This window comes from Lathamus discolor, chromosome 2 (genome assembly GCF_037157495.1).
Source record: "Lathamus discolor isolate bLatDis1 chromosome 2, bLatDis1.hap1, whole genome shotgun sequence".
Taxonomy (NCBI): domain Eukaryota; kingdom Metazoa; phylum Chordata; class Aves; order Psittaciformes; family Psittacidae; genus Lathamus; species Lathamus discolor.
The window spans coordinates 117,951,236-117,968,911 of NC_088885.1; the positions used below are offsets into that span (position 1 = coordinate 117,951,236).

Genomic DNA, 17,676 nt, shown 5'->3' on the forward strand with positions numbered 1-17,676 from the left:
CACCCAGCATGGTTCCAAGATCAGTGTTTCTATGAAGCAGGCTTGTTTCTGAAAATCAGTCCCACATGATAGACACAATAAAGCAATCACTTGTCTTTCAAAAAATTGATTTTGAAATTCATGATTTCAAAAGAAAGGAAATTACTTGGATACTGAATTCCTTCCAGGATACAGAGAACATAAGTAATGAAACAATGTTCAGAAGAATTAATTTTTTCCTGGGTATTCATTTTGATTCTCACTAGAATCTAACATCTTGGCATGCTGAATACTGCCAGGGGCAGAGATTCTGGGGTAAACCACTCATGAATCATCCAGAAAAGCAATTGTTAGGGGAAAGACCCTGTAAAATGGGATTGCGGAACAATGAAATTAAATTGAATTTAAAATGGAACAAATGTGCTGTGAGAGAAATGAACTTAGCCTTCAACTATTAGAATTTAAGGGCCTCTCTTTTTATTATAAATATACTAGAGACAGAATATTGCTGGTGAAATTGCTCCCTGCAAACCAAAGCTTAAAGAATACGATCTGCAGGCAATCGTAAAGAATGAGTTGACCAGCATCATCTCCCTTACCTTGTTTATATGCTTGAGCACAAAATTCTAGACTTGAGCATAAAAGTCGGTAAGGTCAGTTTAAATGAAATCATAATGAAATTGACAGTTAATCAGAAACAAAACTGAGTGAAAGTCAGTATAAAAGTTTTATGTATGCAATAGGTTGTGAGTCCATATACTCCATGGAATGGAGTTAGAGATGTGTTTGCAGGATATGGGACAACAGAAATACAGAGGTACCAAACAAGGGTACAGATGTGTAGATGACTAAGTCAGAGATTACAGATATTGGCAAATCTAAGCATTTCCTAATTGCAACAGGAGATAAGTCAAAAAGCTGGAAAGCATGCAAGACGAAATCTTTAAATCATGTCACAGGCTGGCTGAGTGATCATCTTTCTATCTTAAACTGATGAAATGGAAGTTTTTTGAAATTGCTCCCAAAATGGCTACCCAGACTTCTGGGGGAAAAAAAAAGAAAAAAAAAAAACAGAAAAAAAGAGAGTTTATAAATGTGGATGAAGAAAGAACAGGAAATACATTCAAAAGCTGTCATTTACTTTGTTGCCTGGATACACTGTGAATCATCGGAAAACTTGGGAAACAGGCTTACAGGGAGTAGTACACTGTAAAGCACTTGTCCTTTATTCATGTTCATAATTTATATAAGTTGGTGCCTTTAGTTTTTTTTTTCTAGTACAGTTATTTAAAGATTGAGCTGCAGCTGGAAATAAGATGCAACTGTCTTAATGAAGTTCTCTTTCAGCATGGATTTAGAATTTGAATAGAGACAGAATTTACACAGATTTGCAGGGTCCTACTGTTAATTTCTATGTTATTCAGGATTATAAGAGTTATACACTTGCTTTGTAATGAATGTGAGATATTCTCAAATGACTTACAGATATTCTTCTGAAAAATTTGGTAGCTACTCTCCAGTAATAAGTGCATTAAAAACCTTAAGAAGAAAAAAAAAAGAGAAAGTATAGTGTAAAAAAATAATAAATATTTTAGCCAGCTACATTGCTGGTTTCATAAATAAATGGTTTCATACAATTTAAGTCTCAACATTGCAAAATTTTTCTTTACATAGGGAATGGTGAAGACTGTGGAGTATCTAGTAGGAAGCATTGGTGCAAAAGTCCTCTTGGCCACAATACTGATACAAGACGGGATGTTATTAGCCTGCTTGGCTGCCTGGGCACAAGCTGCTCATATTCAATGCCAGTTGATCAGCACCCCCAGGTCCTTTTCTAGACACTCCTCCCCAAGCCTATAGCATTGCATGGAGTTGTTGTGATGCTAGTGCTGGACCCAGCACTGAGCCTTGTTGACATATTAAAACTGGCCACAGCCCATCAATCCAGCCTGTCCAGATCCCTCTGTAGAACCTTCCTTCCCTGAAGCAGGTCAACATTTCTGACCAACTTGATGTCATCTGCAAACTTACCAAAGGGTGTGCTCAACACCTGCAACCTTTCTCTCACCCACTGACTAGGTCACCTTGTTATAAGAAGGTTAGGTTATTCAAGCAGCACCTGACTTCATAAGCTCATGCTGACTGTGTCTGATCACCTGGTTGTCCTGTATGTGCCACATGATGGCAATCAAGATGATCTGCTTCGTAACCATCCCCAGCACCAAGTTCAGACTGACAGGCCTGTAGTTCCCTGGATCCTCCTTCCGGCCCTTCCTGTAGATGCATGTCACATTTTCTAACCTCCAGTCAGCTGGGAGCTCCCTGCTTAGCCAGGACTGCTGATAAATGATTGGTAGTGGCTCAATCAGCAATTCCACCAGTACCCTTGGGTAGATCACATCCAGCTCCAGAGTCTTGCATGTGTCTAAGTGGTGCAGCAGGTTGCTGACCTTGGATTATGGGGGCTTTATTCTGCTCCACATCTCTGTCTTCTAGCTCAGGGGCTGGGTACCTGGAGAACAACTGGTTTTGCTATTAGAGACTGGGATAAAGAAGCCATAAACACCTATGCCTTTTCCTCACCCTTTGTCACTGTTTTCTCCTGCATCCCTTAAAGGATGGAGGCTCTCCTTAGCCCTCCTTTTTTGTTAATCTATTTATAGAAACATCTTTTACTGTCTTTTACAGCAGTACCCAGCTTAAGTTCTAGTTGGACTTTGGCCCTCCAATTTTCTCTCGGCATACCTCACAACACCCTTGTAGTCTCCCTGGACTTCTATAGCTCATAAACTCACCTTTTTCTCCTGAGTTCCAGCCAAAGCTCTCTGTTCAGCCAGGCCAGTGGTCTTCCTCACTGGCTTGTCTTTCAGCATATGGGAACAGTGTTCTCCTGCAACTTGAAGGTTTCCTTCTTGAAGAATGTCCAGCCTTCCTTTGCCTCCCAAGGGACGCTGTCAACCAGTCTTTTAAATAGGCCAAAATATGCTCTCTGCAAGTCCAAGGTAGCAGTTCTGCTGACCCCATTCCTCACCCGTCTGAGATTCAAAAACCCTTATTTCATGGTTGCTATGAGAAAGACAGCCTCCAACTATCACATCACCCACAAGTCCTTTTCTGCTCAACAACAGGTCCAGTGGAGTGCCTTCCCTAGTTGTCTCACTCACCAGCTGGGTCAGGAAGTTATCTCCCACACACTTCAGGAACCTCCTGAGCTGCTTTTCTTTGCTGTACTATGTTTCCAGCAGATATCTGGTAAGTTGAAGCCCCCATGAGAATAAGGGCTAGCAGTTGTGAGTTTTCTCCCAGCTATTTATAGAATATTTCATCTGCCTCTTCATCCTGGTTGGGTGAGCTATAGCAGACTCCCACCATGATAACCGCTTTGTTGGCCTTCCCCCTGATTCTTGCGTATAAACACACTCAACCCTATTATTGGCATCATTAAACTCCAGACAACCAAAACACTCTCTAATACACAGGACTACCCCACTGCCTCTCTCTCCTTGCCTGTCGTTTCTGAAGAGCTTATAGCCAGTGATGTAGCCTTTAGTTTATAGCCAGTTTATAGTGAGTGACATCTAACTTGTGTGATACAACTAATGATGCCACAAGTTTCAAGTACACTGTATCACATTGATAGATAACTAGAATGAAGGGTATATGTTCAAAGAGCCTTCATTTATGTATCTTTTTATTTATTTTTTTATTTATTTAAAATAAGATCTGGAAATTACAGGAACTTGTGAATCCTAAGTGATCATCCTTTTGTGAGAAAAGTGTAACAGATTTTTCATGTTATTTTGAGAATGCTTCAGTAATTCAGATGGAGAATCAGTAAAGGTTTGCTCCTGAGTAGAAGATCAGTTGGAGTAGGATATTTCACATCAGCCATCTAACCAGCAGCACAAAGGAAAGTGGTATAAGCAGCACTCACATTTATCTTTTCCACTGCCAGGCCTGTATGACCAGATGCATATTTACAGCCAGGTCAACTGATACAAAGGAGTGAAGATTTAGACTCATGCTTTGAGGACAATAATAATAATATGTTTTATTCACCCTGAAGAAAGGTAAACCAAAAGAGAATATAAAATGAATGCCCAATTATAATGGCATACTGCTATAGGTGAACTACTCATAAGCTATGTAAGTTGCTGCAAACAATTCAGTTGATCAAGCTGCATATTAATGACAAATAGTTTGTCAGCAATGTCAGAACCTTGGGCTCACATTTTTCACTAGGGATGCTCTTATATAGTAGATCTTCCTGGCTAAGAGGAAATGATAAATTTATTGTTCTCAGAATAGTGGCCAAAATATAAATTTGCATTCACTTAACCACAGCTAAATTAATGTATGTGTTCATTTTAAATGTCAGTTCAAGGAAGCATACCCTGGAATAAAAAGCACATAGTTGTGCCATGGAGACACTAATATTTATGCTTTATGAATGATGTCATTCTTAGAATTAAAAATTGGAAACTAGAATACTGTCTTGATTATTACTATCCTCAAAACAGAGCAGGAAGTTGTTAGGGCGGGAACCAGGGCAGGGAGACCTGAGTCTTCATCTGATGCTGCTGTTCACCTATCATGTGATAGCACTGATAAATTATTTAATATCTGCTTCTTTTATTCTATATTATATCTTCATGGGATGATTTCCTGTAGCAGTGTGCTCTGCTCTGGCTGAATCTGTTTCATTTCCTTTGCAGATGGCTCACTGCCATGGAAGATAATGGAAAAATGAAACTGCCAGGCTTCTACCTCCTGACAGTTTCAATAGAATTCAGGGGAAAAAATAGCAGAATTTAATCTTAAAGACTTTCATTATGATCTTTCAGCATGGTATAAACTGTAACAATTTGTCCCTCAAACAGTTTATTTTGACATTATGCTAATTATGCTTCACAAAAAATTTCCTTAAATCTTACACTGGCCTTAGAATGTGTTCAATGTTTTCATAATGTTATGGCATGGGAGAATTTTGGTCAGGGTAAGAAGAAGTAATTTGAGAAATAACAGTTGAATACCAGATTTAGATCAACAGGAGGTATTCATAGCTAGGACAGAAGGGTGATAAGAAAGAAAAAGCCAAGGTAAGTGGAGACAATTTTTATTATTTTTGTCAAATTTAGCTTCTGTTTCACATTAAAAACAAGAATTTATTTTAGCATTTTGCACTAGATCATCCCTCAAAATCAGTTAGGGTCTAAAATCCACCAGGTAAGGGACACCAATAATTCAAATAGTTTTAAGGGGAAATAGTAGGTAGTTTGATTCATAGAATCATAGAATAGTTTTGGTTGGACAGAGACAAGGCTGAGATGAGGATACAATTAATTAAATTTAATGAAAACCCTTAGAAAGTTAGAAAAGCCTGAGTGGGAAAACAAGCAAGCAAGCAAACAAACAAGCAAGCAAGCAAACAAACAAACAAACAAACAAACCCTAATAGAAATCAATCCTGTACATTTTCTTTTATAGCCGTTTAATAGTCAAGTCAAACAAACCACTTAAAGCCTTGAGCTGTGATCAGAGATTTACATACATGAAACAGATTACAGCAAAGAATTCAGGAATTTGACTCTGTAAATGCTGAGACTTCACATCCTTCATAACTCATCAGTCTCCTTTCATTATCCTTTCATAATAACTACATGCTTACAGAAGAAAACTTGGTCATCCCACTGTTCATTCAGTATGTGTGCTACAGCCTCTCCGGTCAGATTCTGTGTACTCTTCCTGTTTTGTAAACTCACTACCACCTTAGGACTCGCTTTTTGATTGGTTTTAGGCTTTATTGTAGCTCTAAATACCATTAATAACTAACAGGACCGTTAGGAACCATCTACACTTTACTGATATTGCAGTCTGAAATATTTCCTTATTTCAAGGCAATGCTGAAAAAAAAAAAAAAAAGTCAACTCTAACATTGGTTATCACTTCTACAAATGTGATTAATTTCCTAGTAGAATATCTGATATAAAAAAAAAACAAAACTTAAAATTCGTTGCTCTTAACTGGGATTGGAGACAGGATCCAAAATAGTGCTTCTGATTTCCCTAGCACTAAAGCTGTCACAAATAGAAACAGCTGTAAAACAGATTCTCATTAGCTACATCTCTCCCCACGGCTTAAGAGTTTGTCTTGTTTTATGGCCTGGGGAGCAGTAACTATTCAGGTCTGTACAGGTCACAGGAGGCCTCCCCTGCCATGGTTCTGTGGAACTGAACCATTGACTGAACAACCATTGAAGAGATGAACCAGCTGAGACAGTCACTGTGAACACCAAGTGACTATCTGCAGCAGGCTAAACAATTCCTCTGTAATGTTTCTGCTGCAGTCTGTGTCATGTTTTAACATAGAAACACACAAAATCCAAGTCGCCCAGTCCTTAGTAATATCGTGTGATAGAATCTATTGAAAAATAACCAAAATCATTAGTCATGACTGAGTATTTCTAGGATGACTTATAGAAGCCATGCAAGTTGCCTTGAACCTCCCCTACTTTGTAGCTCTGTTTAATCTTACAGTGAGGTTAAGGTGTTACACAAAAATTATCTGTTCAGTGCAAGCAGGCTTGTAACAGAACTCTTGAGATGTGACTGTTCTGAATCTGTCCATTGTCTCTAAGATTGGTCAGAAAGCTGAGATGGAATTCCACCTATCTTTTTTTCCCAGAGATGGGTGGGAGGAGTTGAGATAAGACTTCAGTATCCATTGCCTGGGAGAACAGCTTGAGGAGCTGAACTGGGACTCCACTATTCATTGCCTGAGGGATGAGTGGGAAAGAGCTAAGACTCTTCTGTCCATCACTTCGAGGATTGGTGTGAGGAATTGCTGTTCATTATCCCAAGAATTGCTGCAGACATGTCTGTGTGCAGACACACTGTCCTGTGTTCAGCAGTGGCAGTTATTTTTCTCCTTCTTAGTAGCTAGTGCAGTGCTGTGTTTTGATTTTTTGGCCTGGGAACAGTGCTGATAAGGCTGATGTTTTCAGTTGCTGCTCAAATGTTTGGTCTGGCCAAGGACTTTGTAAGCCCCATGCTCTGCCAGGGAGGAGGGAAAGCTGGGAGGAAGCAGAGACAGGACACCTGACCCAAACTGACCAAAGAGGTATTCCATACCACAGCACGTCATGCCCAGGATGTAACGGGGAGTTACCCGGAAGGGCTGGGGGACTGCAGGGTTGGACAAGGTATCATTCGGTGCTCGGCTGGGGGGGAGTGGCGTGAGTTATTGTTCTGCTGGTGTTGAGGTGTTGTATTCTTTCCTCTTGTTATTTCTTTTAGCATTATTATTATTGGTGGTAGCAGTACTGATTTGTGTTATATCTTAGTTACTAAACTGTTCTTATCTCAACCCGTGGGAGTTGAATTCTTTCGATTCTCCTTCCCATCCCCCCAGGAGCAGGGGAAGGGCAAGAAGAGGGGGGGAGTGAGTGGACGGGCTGTGTGGTTGGGTTTAAACCACGACACACACAAGTACAGTTGAAGAGCTGGCTGCAAGACCAGGGAAACTGGTCCACCAGGAGCATGTAATACGTGACATGAAGAACAGAGGTACTCCCCACAACTCGGTATAAAAGGGGGAAAAGGTAAGCATGAAAAGGAGCCATCACCATGAGGATGACTCCAGGACAACACTTCTGCGAGGACACTCTCCACCAATGAAATGACTACTACAGACCCTGAGGGACACCCTCCATGAGACAACGCCATGAGGGCAACTCCAAGAGACACACTCCACAGGGTACCTTCAAGGAGACGATTCCAGAAGAACGCCTCCACGAGGACACCCACCTCCGACGACTACTGTGGACTCCTGGGGGACACTCTGCTCCGATATCAGCTACGAACCCCTAAGGACTCCCACCACCTCTGACAACAGATCACCGGGACACTGGTGGATCCACAGTGGTGACACTCTCTCTCTGTACCCCGAATCCTTGCTTCATTTCCATCCTTTTTCCAACCTGTCCTATCGCTATCACCCTTATTACAATAATTTCTCTTTTTTATAATAATTGTCTTTTTGTAATAAACCAAATGATCAAGTACCAACGGTACTTGACCTTGTTTACATCTTAATTTCACTCTTGGGATCACAAAAAGAAACAGAGTCTGACATTGGAGTTTTCTTCAATTGGACCCTGACATGAGACAACCACACTAAAACTAGCAATGAATAACAAAACACTTGAGCCGAACTTTTGTTTTCTGACCCCAGAGCTTATAATTTATTTTCTCCAGTTATGAATAAATTATGATTTTTTTTTGTTTAGTTTAGACTTCAGGTCATATTTTGAAACAAGCAACAGCCAAAGCAATGCACTTTTATTGTCAGAAGCCATTTTTTCTCCTTTTAACTCCTTTTTCTTCCTTTCTTTTATGCAGAAAACATAACATTCTTTATGTTGATATGATCTGATTTCCAAACATCATTCAAATCCTATTTCATCTCAGTAGCAGATAAATAGATAATGTTCAACTTTTCACTTTGAGTGAATATTCTTAAAATAAATAACTTCCCTAACCAAATTGCTTGATTTGAGTTCTCCTAGTTGTAGCAGCACTTTTTCCTTTATAGAAGTGTAGAAAAATTCTACTGATTTTATTCAGATGCATAGTTGCTTAAACAGAAATAGGACAGTGAAACAGTATAGAGGACTTAGCCTATCCTTGGTTTTGTAATTATTATTTAATAGCCTACATTTCTTGTTGGCAATACAGAATCTTGGGTTGAAAATTGGCTACTTACAATGTAAATCTGAAATCTTTGTCATGTTCTCCCAGATATTGATAATTATTCCTGTGATAACACAGCCCCCTGCCACTTCCCCCCCCCCCCTTCTTTTTTTAGCATGTTGGCTAGTTTTTGAGGGGATAGTGTAATAGAATCAGAGAATCTCTTAGTTTGGAAAAGACTTTTCAGACCATAGAGTGCCACCCTTAACCTAACACTGCCAAATCCACCACAAAACCATGTCCCCAAGTGCCACATCTACCCATCTGTTAAATACCTCTAGGGATGGTGACTCCACTGCTTCCCTGGGAAGCCTCTTCAGTTTTGAACAAACTACTGTACGTAAGAGCCTTTGTGAATAATTTATCCATTTCTTCTCATTAGAAATGATCTGTGAGGTTAACATTTTATAAGTGTGTATGCCTTTTGCATTTCTTCAACATACAGTAATTAAAAAAAAAACAAAACAAGAACTTTTAGACCATTTATTTATTTTCTGTCATATTGTAACACTAAACAGAAAAGAAGAATACCTTACAGAAATGCTAAGGTTTCAAATTTTATTTGGATTTCTTTAGAGCAACTCCTAAAGAAAGTTTTCTCCTGAAACTTGGATATTGGGCTGGATGTACAGTGTAACAACCTGCATTATCTTTGACACTGAACCCACCTTAGGGGATTTACTGGTATGTGTTTTGACACCCTTTTCTATTTTTACATTTGTGTTTCCTTCTCATGCTGTGAGTTTTGGATTTGTCCTGACATGATACTGTACTATTAATAGCCAGAAAATTTGGAGAAGTGACATCACACAGTACAAAAAAGCTTTTTAAGTCTCGGAGAAGTATCCTGGCCATGGGGCTGTTTGCTCTTCTGAAATTATATTCTCCCCTTTTCCTTTTCTTCTACATAAAGTCCACCTTAGACCTGGGAGAACTCTTGCACAGAAACACTCTTGCACACTCTTGCAATTCTGTGCATAATTCCGGTTTTCTCAAAATAGTGCTTTCTCACAAAAAATGTGTAATTGAAAAAATCTTGAGTGGAGCTGGTCACATGACATAACCATTTTATCTCTTCCATCAGGGAAAAATCTTTCTTTTATGTATATACATTAATGTTAGAGTTCTTAATCACCGACTCCAAGAAACATTGATATTAATATAAAATTCTTAAAATGACCATGACTTTATGTTCACAGTAGGAATAGAACCAGTAATTTTTCTTTCAATACTGGTGTTACAACAAATTGTTTGTCTGCAGCAACTGGAAGCCCGTGAGTTCTTTTCTGAACAGTTTACAGTTAATATGTTTTCAATTTAGGTGCCCAATTCTGGTTTTTGTAGCTTTTCCCATGAGATCAGAAGCTAATTTTGGCTCACATGAATACATATCAAGATCCTTCAGCATTTTGCTCCTGTTTATGAAATAGTTGTCTGTTTTGTGAATGAAGTCTTCAGTTAGTCCTCGGAGAAAACAAAAGTAATGATTTTTGTACAATATGTTTGGGAGTAGAAGTTTTTTCTTCTTTACTTTCGTTTTTTCTTCTCTGCACAGATAATTCACAAATTACATTTTTTTCTTAGGATATTAATTGTCCTTTTCTCCTTACCGGGATATCTGAAAAAAAAAGAAAAAAATAAGTATAATCATTCCTTTGGTTCTGTCTAGAAATCAGTATGATCTTGAAAAGTTATTCACTTCATTTTCGTTTGCCATTTATGTAATTGTTCTTCAGCACTCTTTTAAGGAGAAAGCCCAACTAAAGAAACATTGACCAGCTGTATAATGTATTCTGAGTACAATCTTCCTGTTACAAATAATTGTAAAAATATTCAATAGCTTTAATTACTACTGAGAATGGTGAGCCAATTTCTCTCTGTAGAATTCAGGCTGGGCCAGCCACTATTTTTAGATCTCTTCTTGTATTTAGACAGTTGTACTCCCAGTGAGCACTCACATCTGTGTTTAATATGCAAGGCCAAGCCAACAAAGAACTATGCAAATGCCAACTGCTGTCCACTCAGTTTCCTTTTTTGTTTTATTTACTCAGTGGTTCAATTTTGCCTTCAAGGCTCTATTGACTAGTCTGAAATACAGACAGATTTCTAGAAGACACTACCCATTGGTGTCTGCGTGCTTTGATAGGGGAATGAATAATGATTAAACTGCCTTACATTAGAGCAAGCAGAATAACTGCCACTGGAAGAATTTAATCCTTCACTGCTTCAGCACTGGAAACTTGAGGATGAAGGGTGATCACCAACAAAGAGGAGATATCATGCAGAGGAAGATCAAAGTAGGAGGGTAGAAGAGTGGTAGTCAGTTTGCCTTCTGGCTAGCCACTGCAGAGCAGCCCATCTGGATGCCCACCTGAATTACCCTCAGAAAATTCGTAAACAAGGGGGAACTGGTCTATTAAGGAAGATCTTGTGTCCTTTTAGCCCCCTCTCTGTTCATCTAAAATCTTTGTCATGGATGATACTTACATTGAGAACTTGAGAAACAAACCTGGATTTAATACTATGCCACTTATTCACAAGTGCACAGCATATTTCCCTTGGGTGAGCACAATACAAACAAATAGGAAAAAAAGAAAAAGAAGACTGCTATAGCAAGTGATCCAAAGCCAACCATCAGGTACTGTCTTTCCACCAATGTCATCCCTTTCATCAAAGGTTTGTAATATCTAGTGGATAAATACCCTTATTGTTTTCCCACATTCAAGCTTCAAAAATGTGATCCTTTTTCAGAGTTGTACATGGCAGTTTTACATTCACAAGAAATCTTAGATTTGTGAAAAGTCTAGGAATCCTAGGATTACCCTCCTCCCTCCTTTTTTTTTTTTTTGTTATCTACTCCATAGAGAACAATGACTAAAAAATAAATATCATACTGACTTATTTTATTCCTCTATTTAATATTGTATAATGCTAGATAGTATTTCTCTGAATTTTTCTCTGAATTTCTAAATCTTCCCTGAAATGCTAAATTTTTGTACATTGGGTTTTGGGTTTTTTTTCTATTTGAAGTTTAACCTAAGAACAGAAAAATAGCTTTTACTTCTCTGATTCTCCAGAAAGAAGCCATAGGATATAAATGGTATTGAAGCAAAGTACCATAGAATAGAACTATTTCTTCACGAATCTGCGAACAAAAATAAAAGATATTATCAAAAGAAAACTGTTTTTTAAATCAAAATAAATATGCTAAGAATACCATCTTGCACAGTGACATTAGAAAAAGTGTAATTTATAATGTCCTAGGCTCAGCAGTAGCAGTAATTTTTTTCTCCTTCTTAGTAGCTGGTGCAGTGCTGTGGTTTTGACTTTCAGCCTGGGAACAGTGCTGATAACACCGATGTTTTTAGTTACTGCCCAAATGTTTAGTCTGACCAAGGACTTTCTGAGTCTCATGCTCTGCCAGGGAGGAGGGGAAGCCGGGAGGAAGCAGAGACAGGGCACCTGACCTAAACTAGCCAAAGATGTATTCCGTACCACAGCACGTCATGCCCACTATATAAACTGAGGGCAGTCACCCGCAAGGGCTAGATCACTGCCTGGTCGGGCTGGGTATCAGTCAGTGGGTGATGAGCAGTTGTATTCTCTTCCCTTGTTATTTCCCTTATCATTATTATTATTGGTGGCAGCAGTAGTGATTTGTGTTATACCTTAGTTACTGGGCTGTTCTTATCTCAGCCCGTGGGAGTTACATTCTTTAGATTCTCCTCCCTGTCCCTCTGGGAGTCTCTGGGGGAGGGGGGAGGAAGTCGGGGAGTGAGAGAGCTGGCTGCGTGGGCCTGAGTTACTGACTGCACTTAAACCACAACATATAATTATGAGCAAAAGAGGCACTACATTTCTGATAATGTTGTAGTTATTGGAAAGAATCACTGATTTCTTTAGGATTCAGTTAAACATGAAAAAGTAATACTGAATCACTGAGTTGAATTATTTTCTTACCACTGCAGTTTGAGAGCTACTGTTGGCACATCTAGTTGCTCTTCAGGACACTGCAAAAGACAAAATGCTTGCAAAACAAGTTAGTAGAGCAACAGTGCAGGTGAATGGCTAGACAATTCTCCCACTCAGATAACATAAATATCGACTTATTTGTTATTGAATGGAAGGAAGTTTTAGATTTACCTTCTGTCATGCCAGCACAGTGAAGATACCATGACAGCTAGTTTCCTGCAGATTCAAGGTAAATTTCTGAGGCAAGATCAGGGAGGCCAGGAACTGTGTCACATAGTAAAAACCATTTTTCACAGTTCCTCCTAAGTTGGTACTCCTCATGCATCGTCTGGGCAGCTCCTACTGTCATGTTGTAACTGTAAGAAAAGACACCCCCCCCCCCCAAAAAAAAAAAAAGGGAAGATGATTGACAGAGCAAAATAAAGGACATTCTGGCACAATATATTAAATGATTGTCATCAGGCTGTTTCCAGCTCAGTTTATCTTACTCTACTGTTGTACAGAGCAGTAATATTCGACAAAAATGAAAGACTGTCATGAAGTGCCAATCTGAAAAAAAGCAAAATCCAGTGCTCATGCTGTACTTTTCTAGCATGCAGGCTGGACGAAAAAATAGATCAAAGACTTATGAAGAGTACAACTATGGAAACTATAAGGCTTTTCATCAAAAAGCCCAAACTATTCTCATGTGTTGCATTACATTATGGATGATTCCTCATTTTAGTATTGAAAGATGAAGAAGCCAACTCAGTATATGGGACAGAGAGGAATGATGTAAAGACAAAGCCCAGCCAAAGGCTTAATATGCTGTCTTTCTGTTTCTGCTCAGCAAGGGAATAAAACATAACCAACAGCTTAAGAAAAAAGAAAGGCTGTGGTTGATGATTTGGCTAATACTAAATTTCTTACATACATTTAAGGGGGACTGGTGCTTTATTATAACTGTTCATTGTTGATTAGAAAAAGTGATAGCAGGAGTTACAGCTACTGCATAATACAGAGGACTTGAATATTGACCTACTATGCTACTTCATTCCATGGGGTGGTATTCTTCTCATCCAACATTAGCCAACTAAAAATTAGCTGCCTAATCTATACCAGAGGTGGGGGCTCCTTCTGTGGAGACAAATGAACCTCTTCAGTGTGATTTCTCTCATCCCTAGGTAGATATTCACAGTACATAAGATGAATTGTCCTTTGGAGATGTCTTATTCTCTTTGAATATATCTACATGATTATGATAGATCAAGCATTCCCATGTTAGGTGGATAAAGTTAGATATGACGAGATTCATGCTTACGCATTTGACAGTAATGGCATGTCTTCACTGCACAATGCAAATCCATGAAGGTGTATCTTACTAAAAGGCACTTTGGGAATGAAAGCAGAGAAATTTGTGAGGAATAATTCAGCCTGAGAAGAAGACTGATTTGTTCCAGAGAAGGAACTAAGCAGCCACTAATGCACAAATCTCTCCACACTCTCTGCAAGTCACAGCAGTTATGAAAGAATGGGAACAATATCTAATACCTGTGAGGTTTAAGAACATCAGAAGATCCTCTCTATATAAGTTATCATATAAATACATAATGCAGAATACTGGCAATATCTAAGGAGGCTCATTTTATTATTACAGTTCTTTTACCTCCACATTTGAAAAAATAAGTGGTCCTAATTTTTAGAACAGCATCCTACTCCCATGACACATGAACTGTCACTTTGCATTTGCTTAATAACAACTTACCTTTTGCAATAATAATTTACAGTAATTTAAATACAGTATAAAAGGTATCCACTTTGAACAAATTTGAGATGTCACTTTTGCCCAGATGCAAACAGTATTAAAATCTGATTATTTTTTCCTCCAACAATTTGGAATTGAGCTGTTTCTCCGTAAGTGGTGCGTACTCTGTGCATATCTGAACCTAGGGGCCTATGCTCTCTCAGAATATTTTTGGACTGTTATCCCCTTCCCGTAAAACATAAAACAGCAGGTTACTTCTAAAGAAAACTATGTAAGTCAATACTGATATTAGAGTATAAGAATCTCACAATAACGTAGGAACAGAATATATCACAGAAAACCAATAGAATAAGGAAGCTCTAGATATTGTTTATTCTGCACAGAAGACAAAGAAGATGCATTCCATAAAGCACATAAGAAAATTTCATATAACGAATAATATGTAACCAAATGTTGTCCACACACTGCAGTTTTAAAATGGACGTTTATTACAAGCATTTTAAGGATATATAGCTTTGCTTAAATTATACAACAGTGCGACATGAACAGGAAAATTTTTGCAGCATTTTTTGATCTATTATTTAAGAAATCTTGAAAATTCTCTTGTGATTGAAAGTTCATTGGAAAGGTTCTTTCCTTTCCGTTACCTATTTCATGCTGTTTTGACAGATCTTATATGCTCAGCAGTAGTACTGACTAAAACAAAGCTGTAGTTTTGTAAGCAGTAAGCTACTATTCAGATTAAAAGGAAAACCGAAACAGCACTAAGTGTGAGGAAGAATCAAGTTGTTCCAAAGACAATGTTTTATTGTGAAAGTTTTTATCCAAAATGTAGCACTCTTAAGGAATTTATCCCCTTTTTTCACATCTTTTCGGTGCATTCAGTATTCTCTGCATTAAGATCTTATAGTTCTGGCTTTCTCTAGTAATACTGTTGCATCTTTTCATACTTCTAGAAAAGCAAAGGTGCTTTCTCAAAAAATATGAAGGGTGGTTTGGACATTAATGTGTTTTTAAATTAATCTCACAATTTAGCTTTTATTGCTGTCATATTCCCAAGACTACTTTCGATAACCTGATACATTCTTAGGTCAAGTATGACTGGGGAAGCATCTATTTCAATGAATGAATTTAATAGGTAACCTTGGCAGAAGAAAGCTTATGATAAGCTGTCTTGGTTTAAGCCCAGCCAGCAACCCAGCACCACACAGCCACTCACTCACTCACCCCACTTCCTCCCCTTGCTCCCAGAGGGATGGGGAGGAAAATCGAAAGACTGTAACTCCCACGGGTTGAGATAAGAACAGTCCAGTAACTAAGGTATAACACAAACCACTGCTGCTACCACCAATAATAATAATGATAAGGGAAATTACAAGGGAAGAGAATACAACCGCTCATCACCCACTGACTGATACCCAGCCCGACCGGACAGTGATCTAGCCCTTCTGGGTAACTGCTCTCAGTTTATATACTGGGCATGACGTGCTGTGGTATGGAATACCTCTTTGGTTAGTTTGGGTCAGGTGCCCTGTCTCTGCTTCCTCCCGGCTTCCCCTCTTCCCTGGCAGAGCATGAGACTCAGAAAGTCCTTGGTCAGAGTAAACATTACTGAGCAGCAATGAAAAACAGCAGTGTTATCAGCGCTGTTCCCAGGCTGGAAGTCAAAACCACAGCACTGCACCAGCTACTAAGAAGGAGAAAAATGACTGCTACCGCTGAACCCAGGACATAAGACTTTTTTTTACTTTGTCAGTATACTTTTGATCAACAGAGGTGGATAATAGGTGTATTTTAAAAAAGGCTTTTACATAGACAAGCTGTGATCTGACAAAAAGTTTGTAATGTTTAGGGAAAAGCATACATACTATGTGACTTTTCTTCTTCAGCTGGCATGACTCCAAAGCAGCTCCAAAACTGACTTATAAGTCATTATCCTCATCTGCAGCTAATTAAGTATCATAGTTGCTTGTTTGTGAAGGGCCAGACATTTTCAGATTTGGAGAGGTGAGAAGAGAGAAGAGGTTTGAAGTGCTATGCTTGGCAATGTCTAAAAGGTCAAAGAAAAAATGATAACTTAAATCTTGGAATCAACTGTTTTGGTAAACTGGGAAAACATGTTTCCTTTGGCAAACTTGGAAAACATGTTTCCTGTCTGTTCTTAATGTGTCATGAAAAATAATAGTATTAGTGCCTGGAAAACTGGGTCACTGTTGTGGCTGTACTTAAACGCATGAAGACTTTACTCCAAAGTGAACAGTTTTTATTTCAGTCATGGTTCAAGCTTAAGCACTGAAGAATTAGAACACACAATTTTAAGTTTTGAGCTCTAGTTCAAGAGAACACTTTACTTTTGGCCAGTACTCAAATTTATACACTTTTCCAGAAATTCTTTCTTATTTGGACTGAAGGAATTAAGAATCTGCTACAACAACCTGAAAAAGATACTCACTGTAACAGGTGTGTAAATGATAATTACTTGATATTTACTTCCTTATTATCTGATCCAAACCTATAGAATTTAGGCCCTCGATGTTTCTGATGAATTGATGCCTACTGCTTAATGGATTTTTATAGCAGATACTCCAAAACTATCTTAGAAATACCAACCAAGATAAATGTTTACAAGTGGTAAGTTTGTGACTTGATATAGAACATGCAGCATTCAGGACCCTAATGAACTTTAATGGTTGGCTGAAATTCTGGGAATAATTGAAAAATTAAATATGTAAAATTAATCTCCTCTAAGAGGACTTTTCCCCTAAAGTTTTTTTGACAGAGTAGCACAAGTGTAGCTCTTCATTTGCTGTTTTGTTTACACCCACATTGTCCTATAATTGAAATAAAATTCTCTTACACAAAGGCAGTGCTTATTATGAGGTAATGTACTAGAGGCAATTAGCATCACAGGAGCTTTGTGCAGAGCATAATAGTTTTTTTAGTGTCATCCTGTTCATCATTGAATTAGGCAGCTAAAATACATATTTATGTAATTATCAATATTTAATTAAGCAAAAGTCTTTTCTATCTCTATTATAGCATAGCTTGAAAACAAGGAAACTTTAAGAAGGTATTGTCACTGTAATGTCCAAATGGCTGCTTTCTTATTTTGCAGAATGTCATAGCTCCCTCTTTTTCCCTTTAAAGTCAAACTGTATGCATGTGTTTATTTTTTCCATTAATTAAATATGTTTATGATGTCCAGATATGCATCTCCTAGCACTCCAACAT

At 38.3% G+C, this 17,676-nt stretch overlaps 1 long non-coding RNA gene across 1 annotated transcript in view; it reads left to right on the top strand.

The window, feature by feature from the left end:
• The first annotated feature begins 9,326 nt into the window (after positions 1 to 9,326).
• LOC136008666 (uncharacterized) overlaps positions 9,327 to 17,676 on the top strand; it is a 29,900-nt gene continuing 21,550 nt past the window's right edge. The window contains exon 1 of the long non-coding RNA XR_010610186.1: positions 9,327 to 9,413. This is a non-coding gene — a long non-coding RNA (uncharacterized LOC136008666). The remainder of the gene's footprint in view (positions 9,414 to 17,676) is intronic.